Source organism: Haemaphysalis longicornis, unplaced genomic scaffold (genome assembly GCF_048455015.1).
Source record: "Haemaphysalis longicornis isolate Haplotype H1 unplaced genomic scaffold, Haemaphysalis longicornis Haplotype H1 scaffold_5, whole genome shotgun sequence".
NCBI classification, from domain to species: domain Eukaryota; kingdom Metazoa; phylum Arthropoda; class Arachnida; order Ixodida; family Ixodidae; genus Haemaphysalis; species Haemaphysalis longicornis.
Genome location: NW_027526385.1, coordinates 26,208,713 through 26,231,748, shown reverse-complemented (window position 1 = coordinate 26,231,748; position 23,036 = coordinate 26,208,713). Strand labels below are relative to the sequence as shown.

Sequence of the window (23,036 nt, the reverse complement as noted above, 5' to 3'; positions counted from 1 at the left end):
TCTGGAAGGCCTTTATCATATCTACGAGTTGTTCGACGCGCAAAGTGCAGCTACGAGAGCATATAGACGCGCTTATCACGGAAGGCAAACAAGTCGCGTCAGCCGCAGAGCTCGAAGGGCGGTTGATTTTCCTCCTCCTTATCAGATATCCTCGCAACGAGTGGGCAGACCGCACAAGCCGTCCGTCTCTTTACGCCGTTCAACATGGCTCAATGCAGACAGGAGTTCGCCCTGGTCGGGTATTCGGAGAACCTTGAAAGCAGGCCCCTGAGGTTCGTGGATCCCATTCCTGCGTCTAGGATCTGCAGTGCGTGTGGCAACATTCCGAGACTGACATACACTCCTGTGTGTGGCCACACGTTCTGCGAAGCATGCTACCAAAGCTGCGCGACCACTTCGGAGTGCGTGTGTCCATTGGACGGGGACGTTTGTGGCAGAGACGACGTCAGCAGAAAGGAGTACCCGGCCGAGCAGCTACTGAGAAGAGAGGTGAGGGCGCAAGGATGGGGGCGGATCCACGGCTTATTGTTTAGATATAGGCTTGCCTCGTTGAAATAACAGGAAGCAGTCTTTAACTTTCAACTGTTAGTGTTTTTTTTTTCTGTGTGGCGACCGTATTGGGAACATAGTGACGATTTTGTGTGTCTAAGCAGACGCTCATTCTCGCATTCTTTTGTTATTGAACTGATGCTTGACTTACAGGTTCTAAGGAAAAGCAGTTTGCGGATATAGGACAAATTGGAGAATCTCCTGACACAAGGCATTCGCTTAGGGAAAAAATTCAAGTTGTGGTTTTGTAAACCACCACCAATGAGAGGATCTGGGGAGATTTTGGTTTTCTGTAAAGAGTGTCATATTTTTCCGTAGCCTTACGGAAATTACAATTTCGCTCTACGAGTCTTTTATTTTTTTCCTTCGTCAGTTATTTTTTTCCTGGAACATCAGCTGCTGGGACTACACAACAGAAGCAAAACGAATAAATTCGAGTCTGAAGGGCTTTTATGCTTGCCGAGGGTGTGCAAAAATTACGAACACAGCGCCCAGCATCAGGAACAAAGGCATATTGTCGCATGCACATTCGAAATACTTCTTCACGGTCTGGCCGTTAATGCATTGGAGATCGCGAGATCATATCAGACCAAATTACTGTTCAGTTGAACGATGCTGTATGATTTTCAGTCTATAGATCATGGGTAGCGGTATAATGGAGGGCTCCGGAATAATTTTCACTACGTATGCATCTTTAACTAGCGCCTAAATCTAGACGCACTGATGTTTTCGCCTTTCGCATCGTCATAAATGCAGCCACCACTGCCCAGAATCAAACCCACGACCTTGAAATTATTAGTCGGGAATTGCACGAGCATTGCGCAACAGCAAAGTCAAGCTTACGCCGAACCCGTTGTTCGATTGAGAAAAAAAAGTCTATTCTGCTTGCGGGGCTAAATAAAAGTTGTGATTGCAGCAGTAGTAAAAACTTTTTTTTACCGAAAGCAGCATTGAAAAAGGGGAGCCCCAGCTCACTGCAGTCCCCTAGATGACGGCCAGGAGCCTGTGGGCCCTTGCACCGAATGGTTCGTAGTTATCTTCAAGGTCCCCGCACAAATTTTCTGTTGATACTCGTTATTAAATAGCGGAGTGTGGAGTCGGCTCGCTTTTTGAGAGAAGCTAAATTTGGTTCTTGCGCCATCGGTGGTAGCGTATGCCAAATCGCCTCGCTGCAAATTTATCCTTGTCCAGGTTCTCTAATGACGTGACGACGATGACGAAGATGGTGTCATTTTAGAGTTGGTTACATACCCGCTTGGATGAATTGGCTAGGGATGAAGTGTTGCCTCTGCCCGGGCTGCGTTTGGAAACACGCGCCCGGCATTGCAGTTTATAGTTTTACGTCGGTCGAAGCCAAATTTATTCACGCCCTCTAATGACGATCATAATGACGCCAATAAAGTATTTCGCACGCACCCACTCGGTGAAATTGGCCAGTCATAAAGCGTTGTTGGTGCCCGGGCTAGAGACTTTAGATTAACGTGGCCTGCGGGTGCAGCTCTATCTATCCGTTCGCAGTCGACGCGGGCGTGCGTGCGCGCACATGTCTCCCGCTATATCCCGCCACAATTGAAGCCAATCACTCTGGCAGCTCGCATCACGCCACATCGAAGGTGTGGTCGCTTACAGTCGTCGGGCAGTTCACTTTCTATCTGGGAAAGGGTAGGCCGCACGTGGTTCGCTCCGCGGAAGAGCAGGCAGCCATTGAAAAACGTAAACGTTCCCGATGATAGCAGAGGTAGGATCTACAGTTACGTATACCAAAACATAACGCCCACCCATTTGCGTTTGGGTAAACCTGAGGAAAAAGGAATGCATTTGTTTTGGTCGATCGTTTCCTCGCGTTTTCGTTTTGTTCATCGTGATTTATTTTAGCACAATTGTTTTCGTTTTCGTTTCGCGGTGTATGCGCTTTGATTTTGGTCGTTTTCGCTTTCACTGGGGTCATGCTTCGCATGTACCCGTGTTTCTCGAAAGTTGGTATTGGTATTTTTTTTTGTTTTTTACCTTAATTACAAATGCAAGATCAGGAAATAAGGGAGGGTTGGGCGTAATAGAAGCTGCGGGCCGAAAATCGCTTGGCGCCACAGCAGCACCGAAGTGCGGAACTAAATAAATATGCAGTGTCACCCCGTTCGTTATGCAAGCATTACATTTGGCCGTAGGTCGGATTCTCAACAGGAGCATAAAATTGCGCTTCCGGGGAATTTCTTTACCTATCATCAAGTTATCCGTTCGACTCTGGCCCCTCTATAGCACTCGTCGTCCATCTGACTTTTTGAACGAAGTGACACAAGGCACGTTCTGGGCTCAGAGCACACTCAACGGCGTCCACCCGTTCCCTCGAAAGGGAGCGGAAGCCCAAGACAAGAATACAATCGCGAAGGGCGGGACGTTGCGGATTCATAATTAGGTACCTGAGGCTCGGCCAGGCTGTACAAATTAAGAACATTTATTCAGTTTTCAGATTTATTCATTCAAGTCAAGAACATTTATTCAGATGCAGCGATGGCGTAGAGGTAGAACACCCGCCTCGCGTGCAGAAGGACCGTGGTTCGAATCCCGGTGCCGGACAATTCCCACCGGATTAAAATAAAAATCCGCGTATTGATGGAATTGCACAAAAGGGCTCGGGGTGCGGCCTGACCCCGGCGACCATTGCCGGTAATGCACTCCCTCACCAGAGCAGGATTGGCCACCCTGGTGTAGTAACGGCCACAACCTGCCATGAATACACCAATTAACCCTCGGCCCTCAGTCCCCAGCGGCTGCGAAGCAACTGACCACGGCGGTGGTCAGACCTGTGACGCAGCAGAGGGTGCTAAGAATCCCTGGATCCGGACAGGCCGCCAATGGAATCTGAACCTGGCAACGTTTAACGCGCGAACCTTATCTAGCGAAGCAAGTCTCGAGGAATTAGAGGGCATTAAATGGGATGCAATAGGGCTTAGCGAGGTTAGGAGGGCAGGCGAAGCCTTTACGGTGCTGAAAAATGGACACGTCCTATGTTACCGTGGTCTAGAGGACAGAAGAGAACTGGGAGTGGGATTTCTAGTCAATAAAAACATAGCTGGCAACATAGACGAACACCATAGCATTAACGAAAGGGCAGCAGGTCTTGTAATTAGGCTCAATAAGAGGTACAAGCTCAAGGTGGTGCAGGGCTACGCGCCCACATCCAGCCACGACGACCAAGTAGCGGAACGCCTCTATGAAGACGTGGAATCGGCAATGGTAAAGCAAAAACACAGTATACCGTAGTTATGGGGGACTTCAATTCTAAAGTAGGCAAGAATCAGGCTGGAGACAAGGCAGTTGGGAACTATGGTCTGGGCTGTAGAAATAGCAGGGGGGACCTACCACTTGAGTCTGCGGAACGGAATAACCTACGCATAATGAATACCTTCCTCTGTAAACGGGAGAGTAGGAAATGGATCTGGAGGAGCCCGAATGGGGAGCACAAAAATGAAATAGACTTCATATTGTGTGACAACCCTGGCGTCGTGCAGGATGTGGAAGTGCTCGGAAGGGTAAGGTGTAGTGACCACCGCATGGTAAGATCTCGAATTAGGCTAGATCTGAGGAGGGACCGCAACAAGCTAGTACGAAAGAAGCCGATAAATGAGCTAACAGTAAGACGTAAAGTAGAAGAGTTCAGGATCGCGCTGCAGGACCGATATTCCGCCCTCAACGAGGAAACCGAGCTTACGACAGAGGAAGCCAGCGACAACCTTACACGCATTATCACGGAGTGTGCAGTAGAAGTCGGGGGCACTATGACTAGACAGGATACAGGTAAACTCTCACAGGAGACGAAAGATCTAATCAGGAAACGGCAAACCATGAGAATCTCTACCGCAGCTGACAGAATAGAACTAGCGGAGCGTTCGAAGTTAATCAATAAGCGTAAGACAGCTGACATACGGAAGTATAATATCGAGAGGATCGAATACGCTGTTAAGAATGGAGGTAGCCTGAAAGCAGTGAAGAGAAGTCTTGGCGTGGGGAAAAATCAGATGTATGCACTTAAGGATAAGCAAGGCAATGTCATCACAAATATGGATAAAAGAGTCAAAGTGGCCGAGGAGTTCCATAGGGATCTGTACAGTAGCCGGGACATACAGGATAATGCCGAACGAGACAGTAGTTCAGAGGAGATAGACATCCCACCAGCAACGACCGAAGAAGTAAGGAAGGCTTTGAAAGAAATGAAAGGGGGCAAAGCATCTGGTGAGGATCAGATAACAGCAGACCTCTTGAAGGATGGCGGCGAAATTCTACTTGAAAAACTGGCAAACCTGTATACGCAATGCCTAATGACCGCAATGGTACCGGAATCTTGGAAGAACGCGAACATCATCCTAATCCATAAGAAAGGCGACATGAAGGACTTGAAAAATTACAGGCCGATCAGCTTACTGTTAGTCGTCTACAAGGTATTTACCAAGGTAATCGCTAACCGAATCTCTGCAACCTTAGATTTCAGTCAACCTAAAGAACAAGCAGGGTTCCGTAAAGGTTATTCAACAATGGACCATATTCACACGATCAATCAGGGGATAGAGAAGTGCGCTGAGTATACTGAACCCCTATATATAGCCTTCATAGATTATGAGAAAGCATTTTACTCAGTCGAAACCCTAGCAGTCATTCAGGCATTACGGAACCAGGGTGTATATGAGCATTAAGTAAGAATACTAGAGGATATCTACAATGGGTCCACAGCTACCATCATCCTCCACAGGGAGAGCAGTAAAATACTTATAAGGAAAGGTGTCAGACAAGGAGACAAAATCTCTCCAATGTTATTCACAGCATGCTTACAAGAAGTATTCAGAACGTTGGATTGGGAACAGGTGGGAGTAAGGGTTAATGGAGAATACCTCAGTAACCTCAGATTTGCTGATGACGTTGCCTTGCTAAGTAACTCGGGGGACGAATTGAAAAGCATGCTTTCCGCACTGGGCCAACAGAGTAGAACCGTGGGCCTGAAAATTAATATGCAGAAAACTAAAGTAATGATCAATAACCTCGGGACAGCACAGCAGTTTCAGATAGGTGGCGAGGCAGTGGAAGTGGTAAGCGAATATATCTACTTAGGCCAAGTTGTGACCCCAGATCCCAACCATGAGGCAGAGATAATTAGAAGGATAAGAATGGGGTGGGGTGCATATGGCAGACATTCTCGGATAATGAATAGCAGCCTACCATTGTCCCTGAAGAAGAACGTGTATGACAGCTGCATCTTACCGGTACTCACCTATGGGGCAGAAACTTGGAGGCTCACTAAGAGGGTTCAACTTAAATTGAGAACGACTCAGCGGGCAAGGAGCGGAAAATGATACGTGTAACATTAAGGGACAAGAAGAGAGCGGAGTGGGTCAGGGAGCAAACTGGTGTTAAAGACATATTAGTAGAAATTAAGAAGAAGAAATGGACGTGGGCAGGGCATGTAATGCGAAGGCAAGATAACCGCTGGTCATTAAGGGTAACAGAGTGGATCCCCAGAGAGGGCAAGCGTTGCAGGGGGCGGCAGAAAGTTAGATGGGCAGATGAGATCAAGAAGCTTCCGGGGATAAATTGGTCACAGTTGGCACAGGACCGAGGTAATTGGAGAATAATGGGAGAGGCCTTTGCCCTGCAGTGGGCGTAGATAGGCTGGTGATGATGATGATGATGATGATGATTCAGTTTTAACTGCGAAAAGTCATTGTACATTCCCTTTGTTATAGTGTGCTTAGGTACGGTAATACAGTATATGGTGACTGTGCTTTACGTTGGGTAGAGTGAGTCAATTCCATTTTGCGTTTTTTGCTGCATACCATTGCATATGACTTGTGTATTGAGAAAGATGGAAATGTATTGAAAACCTTGACGTTGCCCGATTTTACCTCGCTCCAAAACGAAATTTTTATCTTAAATCACTTTCGGATTAATACATTCAAAACTTTGTACACTCCTGCTCGGTCCCTGAGACCGAAGCAACGTTACGGAATTCCTCGTTGTTGATTGATTCTGGGAATTAACGCGCCGACGCAACGTTGGCGATGAGGCGTGCCGTAGTGGGCTCCTGATTAATTTTCACCAACTGTGGATCTTTACGCGCGCCGAAATCTCGCACACAAGGGCGTTTTTGCTTTTCGCCTCCATAAGAAAAGCGGCCACCGCGGCCGGGAATCGAACCTGCGTGCTCGTGCTCAGCAGCAAACGCCTTAGCCACTCAGCCATCGCGGCCGGTCCCTCGTTATTCCACAAGGTACGGGAAAAGAACACGCCATTATTATGTGCCAGCTATATTTAACACTTTGCCATCTGACTTTTTTGCGCATGCCTCAGCGTATAAACTGAGAGAGGCTTTAAGGTGCATGTGTTTGAGCTTTCTACAGATTTCGTGAATACCACATGGTTATCTGTGCTTGGTTGGTACTCAGTGCTGTAATATTTTTTTTTATATAATAACGCTTGTCGCCCGCCAAGCTCTGCCAGACAAGCCCGTTGCGGCTTAGGTAGGCCTGATTATGTACATGATTTCTGTTCGACTTATTATTATTATTATTATTATTACTATTATTATTATTGGTATTATTATTATTACTAATAATATTATTATTATTGTTATTATTATTATTATTTGCACCCTGTTCGAAAGAAACAACCGAATGTAGTGTGTAGTACTGCATGCCAGAAAAACGTGGTCAGGAGTCTCCGTTTTGCAACAAAGCTTGCACCCCGTGACGTTCGCCAGAAAGGAGATCCGAGAATCATTACCGCAGCAACAGTCAACACTCCAGCGTGAAAACTAAAAACAAATCTTGAGAAAGCGTTGAAATTGGTCCTTGCGTGGCGTCGTCGCCACGGACGCTGCCATTGTTAGGCAGCACTGCATGCCGGGATATGAGCGACTAATTTGAAGTGGCACGCCGAACTCTAATGTCCCTGTTCACCGCAGCGTCGTTGGCACAACCGCTACCGTCGATAAGCTGCAATGCATGCCGGTAGATGAGGGGTGTGTTTGATAGTGGCCGAGAACTATAGCGTGAGAGGTGTCACGCCAGCGAAAGGAAATTCATGTTCTGAGATGATTCTTTATGTAACATAGAGTGATTAGTTATCTGCTTCGCGTGTGTATGTGCGCCTGTGGGGGTGAGGAGGGGGGGAGTTTCTGTGCATGCGCACGTGTGTGTCGGTGTGATTGATTGTAGGGGGTTAACGCGCCGACGCAACGCAGGCGGTGAGGTGCGCCGTAGTGGAGGGCTCCGGATTAATTTTGACCACCTGGGGATCTTTAACGTGCACCGAAATCTCGTACACACGGGCGATTATGCTTTTCGCCTCCATCAGAAAAGCGGCCGCCGCGGCCGGGAATCGAAATCGCAACCTTGTGCTCAGCAGCGCAACGCCTTATAGCGCTTTCCATTGGGCGAAGAGGAGCACTTCTAACTGCACTCAAAGTGCTCTCGCGAGCTCTGGCGTCTTCCAGTGGTCCGGCAGGAGCAGGGGTGTTGTGTTTCATTGGTCGATGAGGAGCACTTTTTTGGCGCCGAGAGCAGCCGAGAGCAGTTTCCGGTGCTGCGTCGCCAGCGGCGGAGTAACAGAGAACGCCGAGGAAGTCACATGACCTCTTTTGCGGCACTTCTGGTTTTATCTCCGGGTGGCGGAGGAAAAATGGCGGAATCCAGAAGCCGCGGTAGTCGCTCAGTGCGTACGGCATCAGCTAAGCGCGGCCGTCAGGGCAAGAAATTGCTTCTACTTTTAGATGATGAAAGCACCACAGATTCAAGCGCTAGCTCATATTCGGACAGCAGCAGCAGCGACGACGACGACGATTTGACATTGCATGAGTTTATGTTCGAGCACCTGTTCACGCCGGCGTTGCAGCGCCCGAAGGTAAAGTCGTATCTGGAAAAGACGGTGGACACTGTTATCGTTCGCAACTAATTTTTGGGAGACACGATGATGGCCGCTTTATCATGAACATGAACATCCGCTCGGCTTCTTCATTCGTCGCCATGCGGTAGGCAGACACAAAACCACCGGCACGTATCTGGCAAAACTGGCGAGGAATAACTGCGTGCCGACATCACGAGGGCGCGAAATGCTCCGCGAAGCGAGCGCGGGAAACGTTTGTTCACATGACTCTTGACATCTCGCCCTCCCCCTCTTTTCACTGCTCCCGGAGCAGCGCGAATGTTTCATTCGCGGAACGAAAGCACATGTCCGCGTTACTTCCGTGTGCTGTTCTGGCTGCTCGCTCCACTTGCTCCTGTTCGCCCAGTGGAATTCGCCATTAGCCACTGAGCCACCGCGGCGGGTGTATGTGTGTGTGTGTGTGTGTGTCTCTGTGATTGATTGTAGGGGGTTAATGCGCCGACGCAACGCAGGCGATGAGGCGCGCCGTAGTGGAGGGCTCCGGATTAATTTTGACCACCTGGGGATCTTTACCGTGCTCCGAAATCTCGTACACACGGGCGTTTATGCTTTTCGCCTCCTTCAGAAAAGCGGCCGCCGCGGCCGGGAATCGAGCCCGCTACCTCGTGCTCAGCAGCACAACGCCTTAGCCCCTGAGCCACCGCGGCGGGTGTGTGTGTGTGTGTGTGTGTGTGTGTGTGTGTGTGTGTGATTGATTGTAGGGGGTTAACGCGCCGACGCAACGCAGGCGATGAGACGCGCCGTAGTGGAGGGCTCCGGATTAATTTTGACCACCTGGGGATCTTTAACGTGCGCCGAAATCTCGTACACACGGGCGTTTATGCTTTTCGTCTCCACCAGAAAAGCGGCCGCCGCGGCCGGGAATCGAGCTCGAGACCTCGTGCTCAGCAGCGCAACGCCTTAGCCACTGAGCCACCGCGGCGGGTGTGTGTGTGTGTGTGTCTGTGTGATTGATTGTAGGGGGTTAACGCGCCGACGCAACGCAGGCGATGAGGCGCGCCGTAGTGGAGGGATCCGGATTAATTTTGACCACCTGGGGATCTTTACGTGCACCGAAATCTCGTACACACGGGCGTTTATGCTTTACGCCACCATCAGAAAAGCGGCCGCCGCGGCCGGGAATAGAGCCTGCAACCCCATGCTCAGCAGCACAACGCATTAGCCACTAAGCCACCGCGGCGGGTGTGTGTGTGTGTGTCTGTGTGATTGATTGCGGGTTTTAACGCGCCGACGCAACCCAGGCGATGAGGCGCGCTGTAGTGGAGGGCTGCGGATAAATTTTGACCACCTGGAGATCTCCAACGAGCACTGAAATCTCGTACACACGGGCGTTTATGCTTTTCGCCTCCATCAGAAAAGCGGCCGCCGCGGCCGGGAATCGAGCCCGCGACCTCGTGCTCAGCAGCGCAATGCCTTAGCCACGGAGCCACCGCGGCGGGTGTGTGTGTGTGTGTGTGTGTGTGTCTGTGTGATTGATTGCAGGGGGTGAACGCGCCGACGCAACGCAGGCGATGAGGCGCGCCGTAGTGGAGGGCTCCGGATTAATTTTGACCACCTGGGGATCTTTAACGGGCGCCGAAATCTCGCACACACGGGCGTTTCTTCTTTTCGCCTCCATCAGAAAAGCGGCCGCCGCGGCCGGGAATCGAGCCCGCAACCTCGTGCTCAGCAGCACAACGCCTTAGCCACTAAGCCACCGCGGCGGGGGTGTGTGTGTGTATGTCTGTGTGATTGATTGTGGGTTTTAACGCGGCGATGAACGCAGGCGATGAGGCGCGCCGTAGTGGAGGGCCCCGGATTAATTTTGACCACCTGGGGATCTTTAACGTGCACCGAAATATCGCACACACGGGCGTTTTTGCTTTTCGCCTCCATCAGAAAAGCGGCCGCCGCGGCTGGGAATCGAACCCGCGACCTCGTGCTCAGCAGCGCAACGCCTTAGCCACTGAGCCACCGCGGCGGGTGTGTGTGTGTGTGTGTGTGTGTCGGTGTGATTGATTTTTGGGGGTTAACGCGCCGACGCAACGCAGGCGATGAGGCGCGCCGTAGTGGAGGGCTCCGGATTAATTTTGACCACCTGGGGATCTTTAACGTGCGCCGAAATATCGCACACACGGGCGTTTTTGCTTTTCGCCTCCATCAGAAAAGCGGCCGCCGCGGCTGGGAATCGAACCCGCGACCTCGTGCTCAGCAGCGCAACGCCTTAGCCACTGAGCCACCGCGGCGGGTGTGTGTGTGTGTGTGTGTGTGTGTGTGTCGGTGTGATTGATTGTTGGGGGTTAACGCGCCGACGCAACGCAGGCGATGAGGCACGCCGTAGTGGAGGGCTCCGGATTAATTTTGACCACCTGGGGATCTTTAACGTGCGCCGAAATCTCGCACACACGGGCGTTTTGGCTTTTCGCCTCCATCAGAAAAGCGTCCGCCGCGGCCGGAAATCGAACCCGTGACCTCGTGCTCAGCAGCGCAACGCCTTAGCTGCCACTAAGCCACCGCGGCGGGTGTGTGTGTGTGTGTCTGTGTGATTGATTGTAGGGGGTTAACGCACCGACGCAACGCAGGCGATGAGGCGCGCTGTAGTGGAGGGCTCCGGATTAATTTTGACCACCTGGGGATCTTTAACGATCGCCGAAATCTCGCACACACGGGCGTTTTTGCTTTTCGCCTCCATGACACATGCGGCCGCCGCGGCCGGGAATCGAACCAGCGACCTCGTGCTCAGCAGCGCAACGCCTTAGCCACTGAGCCACCGCGGCGGGTGTGTGTGTGTGTGTCTGTGTGATTGATTGTGGGTTTTAACGCGCCGACGCAACGCAGGCGATGAGGCGCGCCATAGTGGAGGGCTCCGGTATAATTTTGACCACTTGGGGATCTTTAGGGTGCGCCGAAATCTCGCACACACGGGCGTTTTTGCTTTTCGCCTCCATCAGAAAAGCGGCCGCCGCGGCCGGGAATCGAACCCGCGACCTCGTGCTCAGCAGCGGAACGCCTTAGCCACTGAGCCACCGCGGCGGGTGTGTGTGTGTGTGTGTGTCCGTGTGATTGATTGTAGGGGGCTAACGCGCCGACGCAACGCTGGCGATGAGGCGCGAAGTAGTGGAGGGCTCCGGATTCATTTTGACCATCTGGGGATCTTTAACGTGCGCTGAAATCTCGCACACAAAGGCATTTTTGCTTTTCGCCTCCATCAAAAATGCGTCCGCCGCGGCCGGGAATCAAACCCGCGACCTCGTGCTCAGCAGCGCAACGCCTTAGCCCCTGAGCCACCGCGGCGGGTGTGTGTGTGTGTGTTTGTGTGATTGATTGTAGGGGGTTAACGCGCCGACGCAACGCAGGCGATGAGACGCGCCGTAGTGGAGGGCTCCGGATTAATTTTGACCACCTGGGGATCTTTACCGTGCGCCGAAATCTCGTACACACGGGCGTTTATGCTTTTCGCCACCATCAGAAAAGCGGCCGCGGCGGCCGGGAATCGAGCCCGCGACCTCGTGCTCAGCAGCGCAACGCCTTAGCCACTGAGCCACCGCGGCGGGTGTGTGCGTGTGTGTGTGTGTCTGATTGTAGGGGGTTACGCGCCGACGCAACGCAGGCGATGAGGCGCGCCGTAGTGGAGGGCTCCGGATTAATTTTGACCAGCTGGGGATCTTTAACGTGCGCCGAAATCTCGCACACACGGGCGTTTTTGCTTTTCGCCTCCATCAGAAAAGCGGCCGCAGCGGCCGGGAATAGAGCCTGCAACCTCATGCTCAGCAGCACAACGCATTAGCCACTAAGCCACCGCAGCGGGTGTGTGTGTGTGTGTCTGTGTGATTGATTGTAGGGGGTTAACGTGCCGACGCAACGCAGGCGATGAGGCGCGCTGTAGCGGAGGGCTCCGGATTAATTTTGACCACCTGGGAATCTTTAACGGGCGCCGAAATCTCGCACACACGGGCGTTTTTGCTTTTCGCCTCCATGAGACATGCGGCCACCGCGGCCGGGAATCGAACCAGCGACCTCGTGCTCAGCAGCGCAACGCCTTAGCCACTGAACCACCGCGGCGGGTGTGTGTGTGTGTGTGTGTGTGTGTGTCTGTGTGATTGATTGTGGGTTTTAACGCGCCGACGCAACGCAGGCGATGAGGCGCGCCGTAGTGGAGGGCTCCGGTATAATTTTGACCACCTGGGGACTTTAACGTGCGCCGAAATCTCGCACACACGGGCGTTTTTGCTTTTCGCCTCCATCAGAAAAGCGCCCGCCGCGGCCGGGAATAGAGCCTGCAACCTCATGCTCAGCAGCACAACGCATTAGCCACTAAGCCACCGCGGCGGGTGTGTGTGTGTCTGTGTGATTGATTGTAGGGGGTTAACGCGCTGACGCAACGCAGGCGATGAGGCGCGCTGTAGTGGAGGGCTCCGGATTATTTTGACCACCTGGGGATCTTTAACGGGCGCCGAAATCTCGCACACACGGGCGTTTTTGCTTTTCGCCTCCATGAGACATGCGGCCGCCGCGGCTGTGAATCGAACCAGCGACCTCGTGCTCAGCAGCGCAACGCCTTAGCCACTGAGCCACCGCGGCGGATGTGTGTGTGTGTGTGTGTGTCTGTGTGATTGATTGTGGGTTTTAACGCGCCGACGCAACGCAGGCGATGAGGCGCGAAGTTGTGGAGGGCTCCGGATTAATTTTGACCATCTGGGGATCTTTAACGTGCGCTGAAATCTCGCACACAAAGGCATTTTTGCTTTTCGCCTCCATCAAAAAAGCGTCCGCCGCGGCCGGGAATCAAACCCGCGACCTCGTGCTCAGCAGCGCAACGCCTTAGCTACTCAGCCACTGCAGCGGGTGTGTGTGTGTGTGTGTGTGTGTGGTGTGTCTGTGTGATTGATTGTAGGGGGTTAACGCGCCGACGCAACGCAGACGATAAGGCGCGAAGTAGTGGAGGGCTCCGGATTAATTTTGACCACCTGGGGATCTTTAACGTGCGCCGAAATCTCGCACACACGGGTGTTTTTGCTTTTCGCCTCCATCAGAAAAGCGGCCGCCGCGGCCGGGAATCAAACCCGCGACCTCGTGCTCAGCAGCGCAACGCCTTAGCCACTGAGCCACCGCGGCGGGTGTGTGTGAGTGTGTGTCTGTGTGATTGATTGTGGTTTTAACGCGCCGACGCAACGCAGGCGATGAGGCGCGCCGTAGTGGAGGGCTCCGGATTAATTTTGACCACCTGGGGATCTTTAACGTGCGCCGAAATCTCGCACACTCGGGCGTTGTTGCTTTTCGCCTCCATCAGAAAAGCGGCCGCCGCGGCCGGGAATCGAACCCGCGACCTCGTGCTCAGCAGCGCAACGCCTTAGCCACTGAGCAACCGCGGCGGGTGTGTGTGTGTGAGTGTGTGTGTGTGTGTGTGTGTGTGTGTGTGTGTGTGTGTGTGTGTGTGCGTGTGTGTGTGTGTGTGTGTGTGTGTCTGCGTGCGTGTGTGTGCCTGTGTGAGTTTGTGCGGGTGCGTGCGTGCGCGTATGCGTGGACTTGTGTTGTATGGTTGCCATCCAAACGGGTAACGATAAAGCAGTGCAGTCGGTGGGCTTTTATTTGGGTTGGGTCGGGTTTGATTAAGGATGGGCTTGGGTTTGGTGAAGGATTAATTCGTGGTCTAGAGTTTTGGTTTAGTTTTTTCTCGCTGGTAACAATCTTCGCTCGCACCGGTGGTCTCTATAGCAGAGAGGTTTGTTAGATTTTCCCGCATACGCGGCTACTCTAGATGATTTCGCAACACATATGCTCTGGACAAGCTGACGTGCTTGCCAGTGGCGTCGCTAAAAGGGGTCCGGCGGGCTCTGGGCCCCGGGTACCAGCCCTTCAGTAAGGGATGGGGTGCCACTTGTTCTCCTCCAATGTGTAATGCGGACGTCCAAAACTGCAAGGCGTCTGTATACCAACACAGCAGCTTTGTCATGTTCAGTTTACGTCTCCCCCAGCCCATTTAAATTTGCTTCCTAGTGTAACGGAAGAAAGCGAGTAGAATTTCTGGCATCCGAGAACGTCGCAGGATTCCAGGATAGGCAGGGCTTGAGGCGGCGGGATGAGAGGAGGCGACGAAGGCAAAGACGCCCCTTGAAAGGGGGCGTTGTCGTTATGACTGCGACGCGCGGAGGGGTGTAGCGAGCGAGACTGTCTTTCAATGGGACAACAAAGGGGCTAACAAAGCCCCTTCATCGCATCCAGCACCACGTTTAGAGCGGTGGACGAGAACAGTACGGGGAGGATATAGGCAGCATGGTCAATGAAACTCTGGTCATGTGTCCTCGGCGGTTTTCCACGTGGTATTTTTGTTTCGCATAGGAGATGTTGTGTACGCGCTCGTAGTGAATGTTCAGCTTTTTTCTGGCGTCTTTGCGGCGACGCGTCGGAGACCGTGTACTGCAGTCCGCTTGTCAGATTATCAGGAGGAAACCAATCTCAAAATGACTTGAACAAATGGGGGGGGGGGGAGGCGGATATTGAATATTGAGAAAGCTGAAACGAAGAATTAAAACGAGATTAAAGTAAGTGTGAATCATGAAATGAAGGTTCGTGCGAAAGAGATAAGTGTACGGATTAAGTCTGCGTTTGGAGGGGGGCGCAAGGCGAAGGGGGGCAGCTCAGGTGTCCAACAATGGGTGAGACAGTTGGGCCGGCGCGATTTCCGTCGGTTGCACTTACCTAGCAATCGCAAATGATCTGAAATCAAGTGTTGATAACTCATACTTTTTAAGTCGTTGACTTTCGTTGCGATAAATGGAAGGGCGTATCCCATGCGTCCCCTGTAATTATACCTAACAAAAATTATTTCCCTTCCACTCTACGAAGAAGGATGACCTGGGAAGGCGGACGCAGTATACGGAGTACACGAAAGAAAACGCGTTTGTTCGTAATTTTTGATTGAACATACTTTCTAGCCAATTAGCTGGAGGACCCGAGGTTCAGTTTCGCAAGGAAACTAGGAGCTGTCTGTTTTACTCCCGCTTCGTAGGCATTTTACCGTTGGCGTAACACAACAACACAATCCAGTCGACCAATGAGAGGACACCGGATAAATCGAATTGGGCCGTTTGACGTCCACGTTTAAACCTCCCGCCAGCACAGTGGATATGCCATCACTAAGGGCATAAAACCTATAACTTCGCATGCACACCCCTCCCCCCTCCAAACCCGTGCTCCCCGGCAACCAGTTATGTGCGTGGACCTAAATGTGAAAGAAACCGTTGGTAATGTCGCTCTAAAAGCGCTTTAAGCTGAACATGTAATACTGCCCACGTCGGCGTTCTAAGCGGATAAGTTGTCGTTCTTCTGGGAGGGATTCTGAGCTACTCTACGAGCTGGAACTAGATGATGCAACGGCGGTGGCGGCGACTTTCTGTTGTTTTCGCGTCTCTTCGCGCTTGTGTTCGTGCCGACGCTACTTCAGGTCCCGCTTTACCTCCAAGCGAACGACATGCGTCCGTCCCAAGTCGAGGTGAAGCTGGAAGGTCTAGAGCTTTATTCTAGAGGACAAACATGTGACTGTCCGTTTCCCTCCCCAGTCGCAAGGAACCTACGGTCTTTGTAACACACCAACTCAGATCGAAACCGCTAGATTACGAGGCCAGCTGACGGGACACATTGAGCCATAAGACTTCCACGTTTAAATCTCGAACGAGCACAACAGGCATTATTGGTAGGGGCATGAGGTCCAGCTGTGCGTGCACGCCCCACTTCTCTTCCCCCCTCGCAACCCGTGCACGCATAAACCAGCAATCGGTGTGGGCGGACACTTAGCCTTGAAATACACTGGAGAAAATGTCGCTCCGACAGCCTTCCAAGTTAAAGAAGAATTATGGGCTCACGCCGGAGTTCCAACAGAGGTCGCGGGTTCGATTCCCGGCCGCGGCGGCCGCTTTTCTGATGGAGGCGAAAAGCAAAAACGCCCGTGTGTTCGAGATTTCGGCGCACGTTAAAGATCCCCAGGTGGTCAAAATTAATCCGGAGCCCTCCACTACGGCGCGCCTCATCGCCTGCGTTGCGTCGGCGCGTTAAACCCTACAATCAATCAATCAATCAATCAGTTCCAACAGGCCACGTGGCTCTCAATTCACACCTATTCAATGAGGTGGAATTTGAGTCGGTCAAGGCGGCGGTGCCATTCGGTCATTTTTACTCCCATCCGCGCTTCTGTGTGCTCTCTGCAATCATGATAACAGCTCTTGCCCCGTTGTCAGCCCATAGCGCAACTTGTAAAAGAGGCATCGGTGGTGGCGAAGGAAATTGCAGTATTTCTTCAGCAGCAGCAGCAGCAGCAGTTGTAAAGAATAGTAGACATATACTGCTGTCGCAGTGAAAATAAACGTTGTTTAGTTACTGCGAAGCAGTATATGCCTAAACCCCTAGTTTTCATTCCGCTGAAGCAGATTTACTTGGCGCCGTTCAGGGGCTCCTCCTTGCCACCACCAACTGCTATCCCAGCTGAGATTACGCTATTCCCTTTTTGATGGGACGTAAGTGTCCCTGCAGAAAGGCAATGTGGCATGAATTGCAAGGGCGCGAAGCGACGAGCGAAACGATGGAGGCAGGGGGTGTCGCTTTGCGCCCTTGCTACAGTGCTTTTCTGCAGGGATACTCGAGTCCCGAAGCAGCTCAAAGTGGCGCCCCAACTCCAAAACAGGCGCATTAGCATGGCGCTACCCCCTCTTTTTAAAGCGACGCCCTCTCGTTTTAGAGAATAGGGCCCCTGGTTAGCAGAGGCGTTGGCAGCTTAGGGCAGCCAGAGTCATTCGGAAAGCCTTGCAGTTCGCTGCGCCGACTAAATCGTGCAGACGTCACGCGGGCTTGCAGAATGGTAGCCAGCAACGATAGGGCTGTTTCAAGGCAACACATGCAAGACAAATAGTCACTTCATTCAGGTAAATTTTCGTGTGTCTAGGAACAAACCTTAAACAAATGATGTTTGAAAGACCACAGGCAGTGCCTCGTGAATAAAGGTTGGGGGAGAATTAGAAGTGCCTGCAATTAAACAATATTCGAACTGGCAATAAAAAAGCTGTTTCCAAATACTGTATGGCAAGAGTGGTTTAAAATGTGAAAGAAAATGACCGCCCCATATATTCGAAAAGGACGCCTGCACCTATTTGCCCCTAAACACAGCCTCTGTGGAAACAACTGCATGCTGTAAAGTTCCCTAGATGAGCATTTCAGAAGCCATGAAGCATTCGCTTCATAGATACACTATCAACTCTCTTTATTTCTATTGTTATCTGGTACTGAGAACGGGAGCAGAAAGAAAGAGGACATCAAATGGGGAAACAGACGACTATCCCTGCACGAGTCGTCTAAGGAGAGTGCACGGCTGGTCCTATAGATGTTTGTCGGCGACAATGTCGTCGTTTCCTTTCGTACGTTATACAGTCGAACACAGTTATAGCGAACTGTAATATGCGCCGCGATTAGTTGGAAAAATCGAATAATTCGGTATAGTCGAACCCGTATGTAACAATGATTTTTATTACGAGTTCGCAATACGCGTAACCCCCCCCCCACCCCCCCCCCCGCCTTTCCCGCATAACGAAACGAACACCTGAAGTATGTCATTACCGTACACAAATCCATCCGTTTATTGCATGCAATACAGCTAATTTCCGTCTTAACTGCCTACTTCGAAAGAAAGGGCTGATTTTTGTTTTGACTTCCGTTTTGGAGGCACCAACTAGCACCACATCTTCTACATGAGACATTGTTTGCACCAGTTCAAGTCCGTCTCTTTCAATATCGAAGCAATATTGGCGGGGAACATCGGCTGACGAAAGCGCTCCATAAAGCGTCGGACTTCTTTACCTTGTGTCGTCCTCAGTCTCTTCAGTGCTTCCTGCAGCATCAACTACAAATGATATGGGCAACGGTGTGTGGGCTCGAGGGGCTCACAGTAACGGCAACATCGTCGTCAACACTCACGAAATCCTCAGAGAAGACTGCTTTCGACTCCGTGCTAGAGGGTAAGGGCTAGCAGAAAAAACATGGAAAGAAGTCACGATAGGGAGGAGGAAGGTGGTGAAGGGAAGAAAAAGGACAGGAGGGGCTGTCGAAAGAAGAGGAAGAGGGGACGAGAGGAGGACCGCCATTACCTGGTGAGAGAGGCCGCCTGGGACTCGTCACTCGCTCTTTGAAACGAAGCTTACTCTCTCTTCCTCTCGTAGAGGCACCCAAAGCGCTGCGTTCTGCAACCTGCATTCTAACGAAATAACCATGCACATTGGACAGTTTTACCACTTGTCCAAAGTGTACTTGTTTCTTTTGAGCTACGTTTGCCGTTCCAAACGTGGATGGCGCAACTCTGTTACGTCAGGCACCAACAACAAAATCGGAGGCTCGGCGCTTTATACAAAAGTACTCGGGTGTTGTCTGCTGAGCCACGCAGAATGCATAAGGGACAGAAAGTAATGACAGAATCAAGCATTAATTCAGTGGATACGCTCTTAAGCCTTTTGGGGGAAACGCTTCTGGGGCCGTAGAGGAGTTCCCTAATGACAAAGGCACGGAAAGGTAGACACAAGTGGCACAAGTCCTGACCCGACCGGGATGAATAGAAAGGGCTTTACAGCTTTTGTGTTACATATGCAGTTACGCACCGCACTTGTAAATCAAAGGCGCTGCAGCAACAAAAACGCCACGTCGGCACCAAAATTTCTACAGGAAAAATTGTGTGACTCTGGCAGGTTCGCTAATGGCCTAATGCTAGTGTTCTGATGGCCGATGGGTAATGGCCTGATCTAATTATCTGATGCCGTTAACGATAACTTTATATCAGTATGCAAAAGCGTTCACAAACATCAGGAATTCAAGCACTCGTGATTCAGTCTTCTTAACAACCGTCACTTTGAAACGAATTTTGAGGCCTTTTTTCGCATAAAAAATAGTCGTTGCCCTGACGCTGATGGCTTCGCAATCAAGCCGATTAAGTGTGTTCTAGACCTTATTACACTGGTGTTGAAGTATGTATTTAACCTTTTTTTAAGGGCGGTACTACTTTTCCTAATACCTTCTCATGGCTGAAGTAATAGTTTTGCACAAAAAACGCCCCTGTGTAAGAGAACTCGGCGCACGTTAAAGATCACCAGGTGTTCAAAATAAATCCGGAACCCTCTACTACGGCGCGCCTCGTCGCCTGCGTTGCGTCGGCGCGTTAAACCCCACAATGAAATCAATAGTTTCCCACAAAGTAGGCAATAAAAACGAATTCACAAATTATAGGCCGACTGCGTACTTCATATATTTTCAAAAGGCATAGATAAGCTTATCCACACATGCATGATTTCATTCCTTCATAGAAAAAAATAGCAACCACTGCCCAATTTGGTTTCGTTAAAGGCTTTCCAACTTAAACCGTCTTTCTTGCGAAAAAATAGGCGATCCTTAACACCTTTGAGCAATATTTGTACACGTTAGGAGTTTTTACCGATTACTCACTCAAAGGCATTTGAGAGCATTATGTCACTTTGCTGAAAAGAGCTCAGCCACTACAACTTTCGTGGTACCGTCTTGCAGTTACTTACCTACTAACTTAGCAATCGCCAGCAGAAAGTGTTAATTCATATTCATAGTTCCTTCTTTAGGCCTGTTTCTGCAGGAGCACCATAAGGAAACGTCTTAGGACCCCTGATATTTTGCATATATATAAATCAATTTGCCAATATTGTTAGCGTTGATAAAATCATAATCTATGCAAATGACACGACCTTGCTTCTTAGCGCGAAAAAGAAATCTGATGTGTTTTGCATGTCCAAAGTACTGCTTGATGAACTGTCACGCTGAAGTCGAGTAAATTCACTTAAAATAATGCAAATAAAACTAAAGCAGTCCCGTTTACACCAAAATGCCCAGTTCCCTGCCAGCACACACTTAAACAAGGTAATTCTAATATGGAAATTGTACCTACGGTGAAATGTCTTGGAGTAGTGTTTCAGTAACACATGTTGTGGAATGCTCACCTTGACCTAGAGTTATCAAAACTTTGTTGCATTACTGGTGTTTTTTCTAAACCTTGTTTTTTTTCTTTCTGGCGAAAAGTGTGAAGCTTATACTATATGTGGCCTTGTTCTTATCGCATTGGCAATATTTTCATTAGTATGGGGCACCACAACTCAGGCAAATATTACCCAACTTACAAAAGTACAAAAAAAGGCAGTTCGCCTCATCATGAATGCAGCGTACGATACTCATACAGACTCCTTTTTGAGCATATGAAGCTATTACCAGTGATCCATTTCTATGAAACCTTGCTTCTTAGACGTTACCGAACTAATGGAGCAAGAAATAACAATGTAGTGTGCAGTGTTTCCAAACTTCAGCCTAAAATGTAGCCGCGGAACATTCGCGGATTCTACCGCTGGAAAATATCGATGAACGGAAAGAATTATGGTGAACCAATCCTTGGATATCTGTTGTCCTTTCCTATGAACAATGTACCATGTATAGAGGACTGTAATGTATAATTCGTTTTATGTGTGGGAATTTTATTATATGTGAATGTGCGAATTTCATGATGTACCATGGCTTCTAATCAACCAATGCGCTACATGTTTGTAACTTTGATATATTGGACCTCTGTTCCGGTTGAATATGCTATGTGCACGTGCCATGGAGCCTCTTAAGCCCTTCTGAAGCTTTTTGCTCGTTGTATTCGGTACTTTGTGTGGGAATAAAGTGGTCTAAATTGATTTGATTTGGTTTTATGTTCAGCCATTAACCTACCTGGCTACACGAACGGAATGCGAAAAAGGTGACACGTGGAAAAAAATACAACATATGTCGTTTTCTTGTTTTCTCACTGCTTCGTTGTTCTGTCTATCGTGTAGGTTCACTGCTGGAACGAAGCCACCGGCTGCCGTGTCGTGCTTCCAGCTTCGCAGATCGCCGAGCACGCTCGCCGCGACTGCCAGCACCACGTGTCCCGCTGCCCAACTTGCTCGGCGGATGTGCTGAGCCGTGACGTGTGTGCACACCTGAAATCTCGATGTACAACACTTGTATTGCACACTGCTCCGGAAGCGCCACGAGAGACTAAAATCGAAGGGAATTTCCTTTTTGTAGAGCTGGAGAGACAGGTAGACCAGCGAATGCGCGATCTAGAGGCTAGTTTTGAACAATTGTCCTTGGGGAGTGGCTCCAACAACGTCAAACTTGCTACAGCTTTCAACAACATTAATTATTTGAAGGAAGCACAGGGCCAGATGTTTCAAGCACTAGCAGAAAAGTTTGAACGTGCGTCAGTTGCGACTATTGATCGTTTAGTTCGAAATGAAGAAGTGATACGAGCCCTGGCTGCCCGCGAAGAAATACTGGAAGAGCGCGTAGCTCAACTGTTCTTGCAATACGCTTCTCAGAGCGACAAACTGGTTGATGTTTTCCTAGACATTAACAATCTGATGAAATCCCTAACAAAAACGTCTGGCGCTGCACGAGATGGGGCCATGGCTGTCAAGGCTGCGATAAACAACTTTGACCCCGAAAAAGACGAATCCGTAATTACCATCAGGGGCTCACTCTTGAGGTCGTTTCTACGTAACGTGGGATCGGATAACTGGGTACTGGAGGATTATGCATCACTCAAACAAAGTGCAGAAGAGTTCGGTGTGGTTTCGAGGATGACCGAAAAGCTGTATCTGCGTCAGTACCACATGTCATGGGGAATCGCCTTCTTAAAAGAGGATGGCAGATTCTATATAGCTCTGTGCATTCAACTGGGATATGGTAGAGAAGACCAGTCTCTTGACTGGCCATTTCAGAAACCATTGATCCTTAGCATCATTCACCCCGAGACACAACAAGTACTGCATCGTGCAGGAATTCCACCTTTCCCTGGCACTTCCGAATCCGGTTTCCATAAACCGATATTTGGCCCCAACCCAAGCGTACGTTTTCCAGACTCTAAGCTTGACTCTGAAGAAATAGAAAGGGGTGGGTTCGTTAAAGAAAATAAGCTGATTCTAAGGTTGGATGTGGTCTCGTAAGTGTAATATTACAATTACAGTTTGGAATCAAATGCTGCTGATACGGGATCGTCTGCGCGTAACAAAAATTGTTACAACTAATCGCACATGTACGACGGCATCGTGTTAAGCGTTCGTGTTAATAGGTACTAAGGTACGCACATCGAGCTGCGTGGATATTGCTCATTTAGAAGATGTGCTCCCTGTGATTCAGATTAAACCTGCTTAGGACAAACCTGCCAGAAATAAATTTCGTACTAATGCTTCATCCGTTGCGGTGTGATGTCTTCTTTCACAAGCAAGGGGAAAAGCTTTGAATATTGATCAAGGAATAAACACGCAAATTAAGCGTTTTCTTGCAAAGACCATCGGCGCAATTAGTGAAATTTCATGGCCTCGTATTGGCCTTGAAAGCAGGGACAATTGCCGATATTAAAACGAACTAATGGCTCTGGCCAGGCGTGAAAGACGATAGTGCTTCATTGGTTTTAGGTAAGCGATGAACTTACGATTTGTCTGTGCAGGCATTTATTAGCGCTAGGCTTCCAAACAATAAAAAGTGCTCAAATAATTTGGAGTAATTGT

At 50.1% G+C, this 23,036-nt stretch overlaps 1 long non-coding RNA gene across 1 annotated transcript; it reads left to right on the top strand.

The window, feature by feature from the left end:
- Positions 1–92: 92 nt before the first annotated feature.
- Positions 93–22,719, top strand: LOC144137966 (uncharacterized). The gene is made up of 2 exons (XR_013315779.1): positions 93–489; positions 21,318–22,719. It is a non-coding gene; the product is annotated as an uncharacterized LOC144137966 (long non-coding RNA).
- The last annotated feature ends 317 nt before the right edge of the window (positions 22,720–23,036 follow it).